The sequence below is a fragment of the Zosterops lateralis genome (assembly GCF_965231275.1).
Source record: "Zosterops lateralis genome assembly, chromosome: 37".
NCBI lineage: Eukaryota > Metazoa > Chordata > Aves > Passeriformes > Zosteropidae > Zosterops > Zosterops lateralis.
The window spans coordinates 1,323,546-1,333,025 of NC_139797.1; positions in this window are offsets into that span (position 1 = coordinate 1,323,546).

Genomic DNA, 9,480 nt, shown 5'->3' on the forward strand with positions numbered 1-9,480 from the left:
GGGAAAATGGGAAAAGAGGAGGAAAATGGGAAATAAAAAGGGAAGAAAAAGGGGAAAGAGAGAAGGGGGAAAATGGGAAAAGGGAAAAAAGGGGAAATGGGGAAATTTGGGGGGAAATGGGAAAAAAGGGTGAAAAGAAAACAGGGAAAAGGGGAAGAAAAGAGGAAAAAATGGTAAAAATGGAAAGGGGGTAATGGGACAATAGGAGGAAAAACGGGAAATAAAAAGGGAAAAGGGAAGAAAAAGGGAAAAGGAAAAAGGGGGAAAGGGAAAAGGGGAAGAAAATGGGAAAACCAAAGGGGGAAATGGGAAAAGAGGAGGAAAAATGGGAAATAAAATGGGGAAAAGGGGGAAAATGGGAAAAGAGAGAGAAAAAAATGGGGGGAAAAAAGGGGAATGGGAGAAAAAAAGGGAAAACGGAGAAAGGAAAACAGGAAAAAGGGGAAGAAAACAGGAAAAGAGGAGGGGAAAAGGGGAAGAAAAGGGGAAAAAATGGGGAAAAAATGGGGAAAAATGGGGAAAAAGGGAGAAGGAGAATGGGGGGGGAAGGGGAAAAGGGAGAAAGGAAAACAGGGAAAAATGGGAAAATGGAAAGGGGATAATTGGGAAAATAGGAGGGAAAATGGGAAATAAAATGGGAAAAGGGAAGAAAAAGGGAAAAGGAAAAAGGGGGAAAGGGAAAAGGGGAAGAAAATGGGAAAACCAAAGGGGGGAAATGGGAAAAGAGGAGGAAAAATGGGAAATAAAAGGGGAAGAAAAAGGGGAAAGAGAGAAGGGGGAAAATGGGAAAAGGGAAAAAAGGGGAAATGGGGAAATTTGGGGGGAAATGGGAAAAAAGGGGTGAAAAGAAAACAGGGAAAAGGGGAAGAAAAGAGGAAAAAATGGTAAAAATGGAAAGGGGGTAATGGAAAAAGGGCAGGAAAAATGGGAAATAAAAGGGGAAAAGTGGAAATTTGGAATTTTGTGTCTCACGGCACAGTCGGCGGGTGGGAAGAAAAGAGGAAGAAATGGGAAAATGAAAGAGGAAAACAGGAAAAGAGGAGGGAAAATGGGAAATAAAATGGGGAAAAAGGCGGGAAAACGGGAAAACCAAAGGGGGAAAATGGGAAAAGACGAGGAAAAATAGGGAAAATATGGAACAAAAAGTGGAATTTGGGGAATTTTGTGTCTCATGGCGCAGTCGGCAGACGGGAAGAAAAGAGGAAGGAATGGGAAAATGAAAGAGGAGAAAGAGGAAAAGAGGAGGAAAAATGGGAAATAAAATGGGGAAAAGGCGGGAAAATGGGAAAACCAAAGGGGGAAGGGGAAAAGAGGAGGGAAAATAGGGAAATAAAAGAGGGAAAAGGAGGAATTCTGTGTCTCACGGCGCAGCCTCGCCGCGGCCGCCAGCACCAGGAGCAGCGTCAGCAGCAGCAGCAGCACGAAGGCCCCGAGCCAGCGCGACGTGCCCGGGAAATGCAGCTCTGGGGTGGAAAACGGGATTGGGGATGGAAAACTGGGAATTCCAGACCCGGAGGGGCGATTTCCCAGCCCCTGAGTGGGAATTCCAGCCTCAAACTGGGAATTCCAGCCTCAAAATGGGATTTTCCCATCCCAAAACTGGGAATTTCTCATTCCCAATTTGGGAATTCCCCTCATTCCCAAACTGTGAATTTCCCATTCCCAAAGTGGGAATTTCCCATCCCAAAACTGGAAATTTCCTGTTCCCAGACTGGGAATTCCAGCCTCGAACTGGGAATTTCCCATTCCCAAAACTGGGAATTCCCCAATTTCCAAACTGGGAATTCCAGACCCAGAGTGGGAATTCCCCAGTTTCCAAACTGTGAATTTCCCATTCCCAGACTGGGAATTCCAGCCTCAAAATGGGATTTTCCCATCCCAAAACTGGGAATCCCATTCCAAAACTGGGAATTTCTCATTCCCAATTTGGGAATTCCTCCAATTCCCAAAACTGTGAATTTCCCATTCCCAGAGTGGGAATTTCCCATCCCCAAAACTGGGAATTCCCCCCATTCCCAAAACTGGGAATTTCCAATTCCAAAACTGGGAATTTCAGCCTCAAAATGGGAATTTCCCATTCCCAGACTGGGAATTCCAGCCCCAGAGTGGGAATCCCAGCCACAAACTGGGAATTTCCCATTCCCAAAACTGGAAATTCCCCAATTTCCAAACTGGGAATTCCAGACCCAGAGTGGGAATTCCCCTCATTCCCAAACTGTGAATTTCCCATTCCCAGACTGGGAATTCCAGCCCCAAAACTGGGAATTCCCCCCATTCCCAAAGCTGGGAATTTTGCATCCCAAAACTGGGAATTCCATTCCAAAACTGGGATTTCTATTCCAGAACTGGGAATTTCCCAGCCCCAAACTGGGAATTCTCCCCATTCCCAAACTGGGAATTCCATCCCAAACTGGGAACTCCTCCCCCCCTCGTGCCCAAACTGGGAATTCTCCCATCTCTCAACTCGGAATTCCCATCATTCCCAACCTGGGAATTCTGTCCTCAAACTGGGAATTTCCCCATTAACCCTTTGAATTCCTCATTTTCCCATTAACCCTTTGGGTTCCCGGGGCAGAATTCCCATTTCCCCAGGTCAGAATTCCTGTTTATCCCGGGCCAGAATTCCCGTTTATCCCGGGTCAGAATTCCCGTTTATCCCGGGCCAGAATTCCCGTTTCCCCAGGTCAGAATTCCCGTTTATCCCAGGCCAGAATTCCCGTTTATCCTGGGTCAGAATTCCCGTTTATCCCGGGTCAGAATTCCCGTTTATCCCAGGTCAGAATTCCCGTTTATCCCAGGTCAGAATTCCCGTTTATCCCAGGCCAGAATTCCCGTTTATCCCGGGTCAGAATTCCCGTTTATCCCAGTCAGAATTCCCGTTTCCCCAGATCAGAATTCCCGTTTCCCCGGGTCAGAATTCCCGTTTCCCCGGGTCAGAATTCCCGTTTATCCTGGGTCAGAATTCCCGTTTATCCCGGGTCAGAATTCCCGTTTATCCCGGTCAGAATTCCCGTTTATCCCGGGTCAGAATTCCCGTTTCCCCGGGTCAGAATTCCCGTTTCCCCAGGTCAGAATTCCCGTTTATCCCGGTCAGAATTCCCGTTTATCCCGGGTCAGAATTCCCGTTTATCCCGGTCAGAATTCCCGTTTCCCCGGGTCAGAATTCCCGTTTATCCCGGGTCAGAATTCCCGTTTATCCCGGGTCAGAATTCCCGCTTATCCCGATCAGAATTCCCGTTTATCCCGGTCAGAATTCCCGTTTCCCCGGGTCAGAATTCCCGTTTCCCCGGGTCAGAATTCCCGTTTATCCCGGGTCAGAATTCCCGTTTATCCCGATCAGAATTCCCGTTTATCCCGGTCAGAATTCCCGTTTCCCCGGGTCAGAATTCCCGTTTCCCCGGGTCAGAATTCCCGTTTATCCCGGGTCAGAATTCCCGTTTATCCCAGGTCAGAATTCCCGTTTATCCCGGTCAGAATTCCCGTTTCCCCGGGTCAGAATTCCCGTTTATCCCGGTCAGAATTCCCGTTTATCCCGGGTCAGAATTCCCGTTTATCCCAGTCAGAATTCCCGTTTATCCCGGCCAGAATTCCCATTTCCCCAGATCAGAATTCCCGTTTATCCCGGTCAGAATTCCCGTTTATCCCGGGTCAGAATTCCCGTTTCCCCGGGTCAGAATTCCCGTTTATCCCGGTCAGAATTCCCGTTTATCCCGGGTCAGAATTCCCGTTTATCCCGGGTCAGAATTCCCGTTTATCCCGGGTCAGAATTCCCGTTTCCCCGGGTCAGAATTCCCGTTTATCCCGGGTCAGAATTCCCGTTTATCCCGATCAGAATTCCCGTTTATCCCGGTCAGAATTCCCGTTTCCCCGGGTCAGAATTCCCGTTTCCCCGGGTCAGAATTCCCGTTTATCCCGGGTCAGAATTCCCGTTTATCCCGATCAGAATTCCCGTTTATCCCGGTCAGAATTCCCGTTTATCCCGGGTCAGAATTCCCGTTTATCCCGGGCCAGAATTCCCGTTTCCCCGGGTCAGAATTCCCGTTTATCCCGGTCAGAATTCCCGTTTATCCCGGGTCAGAATTCCCGTTTATCCCGGTCAGAATTCCCGTTTATCCCGGCCAGAATTCCCATTTCCCCAGATCAGAATTCCCGTTTATCCCGGTCAGAATTCCCGTTTATCCCGGGTCAGAATTCCCGTTTCCCCGGGTCAGAATTCCCGTTTATCCCGGTCAGAATTCCCGTTTATCCCGGGTCAGAATTCCCGTTTATCCCGGGTCAGAATTCCCGTTTATCCCAGTCAGAATTCCCGTTTATCCCGGGTCAGAATTCCCGTTTATCCCGGTCAGAATTCCCGTTTATCCCGGGTCAGAATTCCCGTTTCCCCGGGTCAGAATTCCCGTTTATCCCGGTCAGAATTCCCGTTTATCCCGGGTCAGAATTCCCGTTTCCCCGGGTCAGAATTCCCGTTTATCCCGGTCAGAATTCCCGTTTCCCCGGGTCAGAATTCCCGTTTATCCCGGGTCAGAATTCCCGTTTATCCCGGTCAGAATTCCCGTTTATCCCGGGTCAGAATTCCCGTTTCCCCGGATCAGAATTCCCGTTTATCCCGGGTCAGAATTCCCGTTTATCCTGGATCAGAATTCCCGTTTCCCCAGATCAGAATTCCCGTTTATCCCGGTCAGAATTCCCGTTTATCCCGGGTCAGAATTCCCGTTTATCCCGGGTCAGAATTCCCGTTTATCCCGTGTCAGAATTCCCGTTTATCCCAGGTCAGAATTCCCGTTTCCCCGGGTAAGAATTCCCGTTTATCCCGGGTCAGAATTCCCGTTTATCCCAGGCCAGAATTCCCGTTTCCCCGGGTAAGAATTCCCGTTTATCCCAGGCCAGAATTCCCGTTTATCCCGGGTCAGAATTCCCGTTTCCCCGGGTAAGAATTCCCGTTTATCCCAGGTCAGAATTCCCGTTTATCCCGGGTCAGAATTCCCGTTTCCCCGGGTCAGAATTCCCGTTTTCGCACCGTTGATGATGACGGTGGAGGCCGCTCCGGTTCCGCGCTGCGGGTCCAGGGCCCGGCAGGACGCGCCATTCCCGGAGCGCGGCCCCAGCAGGACGGAGCTGCCCCAGTTCCCGGCCGGAGGGTCCCCGGGGGGCTCCGGGATTCCCGACAGGTTCCGGCCGTTCCCGTCGCTCCAGAGCAGCAGAACCTGCGGGAATTGTCGCTCCCAGAGGCAGCGCAGGCGGATCCCGCCGCGCTCACGCCCCGCCAGCTGCAGCACCGGGGCCGGCAGGGAGCCTGGGGGAGAGAGAGGGGAATGGGGGATTGATATCTCGGAATTGTTCGGGATCCATATTCCCAATTTGGTTTGGACCAATATTCCCAAATTGGTTGGGCTCAATATTCCCAAATTGGTTTGGATCGATATTCCCAATTGGGTTGGGATCGATATTCCCAAATTTGTTCGGACCAATATTCCCAAATTGGTTGCAATCATTATTCCCAAATTAGTCGGGATCCATATTCCCAAATTGATCGGAATCGATATTCCCAAATTGGTTGTGATTGATATTCCCAAATTGGTCGGGATCCATATTCCCGAATTGGTCGGGACCAATATTCCCAAATTGGTTTGGGATCAATATTCACAAATTGGTCGCGATTGATATTCCCAAATTGTTTGGGATCGATATTCCAGAATTCTCTGGGTTTGATATTCCCGAATTGTTTGGGATCGATATTCCCAAAGGGTTTGGGATCGATATCCCGGGATTCCTTGGGTTTGATATCTTGGAATTCTTTGGGTTCAACATCCTGGATTTTTTTTGGGGATCAATGTCCCAAAATTTTTTGTGTTCAACATTCTGGAGTTGTTTGGGTTCAACATTCCAGAATTTGGGGGTTTAACATTCCCGGAATTGTTGGAGTTCAATGTTCCCAAATTCTTTGGGATCGATATCCCGGAATTGTTTGGGTTCCATATTCCCAAATTGTTTGGGATCAATATTCAGGAATTTGGAGGTTTAACATTCCCAGAATTGCCTGGTTTCGATATCCCGGAATTCTTTGGGTTCGATATCCCGGAATTCTTTGGGTTCGATATCCCGGAATTCTTTGGGTTCGATATCCTGGAATTTTTTTGGGGGGTGTTTAAACATTCTGGAATTTTGGGGTCTGATATTCCTGTATTGTTTGGTTTCAATATCCCGGAATTCTTTGGGTCCTACATTCCTGAACTTTTTGGGTTCCCCATCCCTGGGAATTCCCGGCCTCCTGTGGGAATTCAGATCCCAAAATTTCCAGACTCACCTGTTATGGGATGGAGGGCCCAGAGCAGCAGGAGCAGCAGCGGGGCCGGGACTCCCCGTCCTGATCCCGGTCCCGGTCCTGATCCCAATCCCGATCCCATTCCCGGTCCTGATCCCATTCCTGATCCCGATCCTGATCCGGATCCAGATCCTGGTCCTGGTCCTGATCCTGGTCCTGGTCCTGGCCCCAATCCTGGTCCTGGTCCTGGTCCTTTGGGAAAAGGGAAATCCCAGGGATGAGGGGCCGGAATTGGGGTCGGGAATTCCCCAGGGAGGGTTTGGGGTCGGTTTGGGGTTGGGAGAGGAAATGGGGAGAGGGAAAATGGGAATGGGATGGGAAAGGGGAAAAGGGAATGAGGAGGATAAAGGGGGAAAAACAGGGAAAAAAGAGAAAAAAAGGGAAAAAGGGAAAAAAGGGAAAAAGGGAAAAAGGGGAAAAGGGGAAAAAGGAAAAAGGGGAAAAAGGAAAAAAAGGAAAAAAGGAAAAAAAGGGAAAAAAGGGGAAAAGGGAAAAAAGGGGAAAAAAGGGGAAAAAAGGGGGGAAAGGGGGAAAAGGAAAAAAAGGGGAAAAAGGGAAAAAATGGAAAAAAGGGAAAAAGGGAAAAAAGGAGAAAAGGGGGGAAAAGGGAAAAAAGGGGAAAAAGAAAAAAAAAAAATTCTCCCAAAATCCACCTGGATCCCGGAATTGTTCCCAAAAATCCACCTGGATCCAGGAAAAATTCCCAAAAATCTGCCGGAATTCGGTGAAATTCTCTCAAAAATCCACCTGGATCCAAGAAAAAAAAAAAAAATCCAGAAAATCCACCTGGAGCCAGGAAATGATCCCAAAAATCTGCTGGAATTCAGGGAAAAAAAATCCCAAAATTCACTTAAATCCAGGGAAAAATTCCAGAAAATTCACCTGGAGCCAGGAAATATTCCCCAAAAATCCACCAGGAAATGATCCCAAAAATCTGCCGGAATTCAGGGGAAAAAAAATCCCAAAATTCACTTAAAATTCCAGAAAATTCACCTGGATTTAGGGAAATTCCCCCAAAAATCCACCTGGATCCAGGAAATGTTCCCAAAGCTGCCGGAATTGAGGGAAAATCCCAGAAAATCCCCTCGGGATCCCGGAGTGTTCCCGGCAGAACCTTCGCTCCCGGAATTCCCGCAATTCCCGAGGTCACCCCGGGGAAAAGTGGGAAGGGCCCGGGGTTTGTGGGATTGGCCTGGAAAATCCTAAAACAAATCCCGAAAAATCCTGAAAAATCCCGGAAAAAATCCCGAAAAATCCTGAAAAATCCTGAAAAATCTCCCCCAAAAATCCCCTCAAAAAATCCCCCCCAAAATCCTGAAAAATCCCCCCCAAAAATCCCGAAAATCCTGAAAAATCCTGAAAAATCCTGAAAAATCCCCCCAAAAATCCTGAAAAATCCTGAAAAAAATCCCGAAAAATCCTGAAAAATATCCCCCAAAAATCCGCCCCCAAAATCCTAAAAAATCCTGAAAAATCCTGAAAAATCTCCCCCAAAAATCCCCTCAAAAATCCCCCCCCAAAATCCTGAAAAATCCCGGAAAATCCCGAAAAATCCCGGAAAAAAAAAAATCCCGAAAAATCCTGAAAATTCTCCCCCAAAAAATCCCCTCAAAAAATCCCCCCAAAAATCCCGAAAAATCCTGAAAAATCCCGAAAAAAAATCCCGGAAAATCCCGAAAAATCCCGGAAAAAAAAAAATCCCGAAAAATCCTGAAAAATCCCCCCCAAATCCTGAAAAATCCTCAAAAATCTCCCCCCAAAAATCCCCTCAAAAATCCCCCCAAAAATCCCCTCAAAAAATCCCCCAAAAATCCTGAAAAATCCCCCCAAAAATCCTGAAAAAATCCTAAAAAATCCTGAAAAATCTCCCCCAAAAATCCCCTCAAAAAATCCCCCCAAAAATCCTGAAAAATTCCCCGAAAAAAATCCCGAAAAATCCTGAAAAATCCCCAAAAAAATCCCGAAAAATCCTGGAAAATCTCTCCCAAAAATCCCCTCAAAAAATCCCCCCAAAAATCCTGAAAAATCCTGAAAAATCCTGAAAAATCTGCCCCAAAAATCCCCCCAAAAAATCCTGAAAAATCCCCCCAAAAAATCCCGAAAAATCCTAAAAAATCCTGAAAAATCTCCCCAAAAATCCCCTCAAAAATCCCACCAAAAATCCTGAAAAATCCTAAAAAATCCTAAAAAATCCTGAAAAATCCCCCCCAAAAATCCCCTCAAAAATCCCCCAAAAATCCTGAAAAATCCTGAAAAATCCCGAAAAAAATCCCCAAAAATCCTGAAAAATCCCGAAAAAAATCCCGAAAAATCCTGAAAAATCTCCCCCAAAAATCCCCTCAAAAAGCCCCCCCCAAAAATCCTGAAAAATCCCCCCAAAAAATCCTCAAAAATCCCGAAAAATCCCGAAAAAAAATCCCGGAAAATCCCGAAAAAAATCCCCCGAAAAATCCTGAAAAATCCCGAAAAAAATCCTGAAAAATCCCGAAAAAAATCCTGAAAAATCCCAAAAATCCTGAAAAATCCTGAAAAAATCCCAAAAACTCCTGAAAAAAAAATCCTTAAAATCCTGAAAAAAAAACCCTTTAAAAACCTTAAAAATTCCTAAAAGTCCTTTAAAATCCCGGAAAATCCTTTTCTGACCTTTCCCATTTTTTTCTCATTTTTTTCCCCCCATTTTCCCGCCCCTCCCCCACCCGGCCACACCTCACAGGTAACACCCGGAGACCAAAACGAGGCAAAATCCGGAATTTTATTGAGTTTGGGATCCCCAGGTGTGACCATCACCTGCCCAGGTGTGTCCATCCCACTCCAGGTGTGTCCATCACCTGTCCAGGTGTGTCCATCCCACTCCAGGTGTGACCATCACCTGCCCAGGTGTGTCCATCCCATTCCAGGTGTGTCCATCCCACTCCAGGTGTGTCCATCCCACTCCAGGTGTGTCCATCACCTGTCCAGGTGTGTCCCTGTCCCACTCCAGGTGTGTCCATCCCATTCCAGGTGCATCCATCACCTGTCCAGGTGTGTCTCTGTCCCATCCCAGGTGTTTCCTCTCCAGGTGTGTCCATCCCATTCCAGATGTGTCCATCACCTGTCCAGGTGTGTCCATCCCACTCCAGGTGTGTCCCTGTCCCATTCCAGGTGTTTAATCTCCAGGT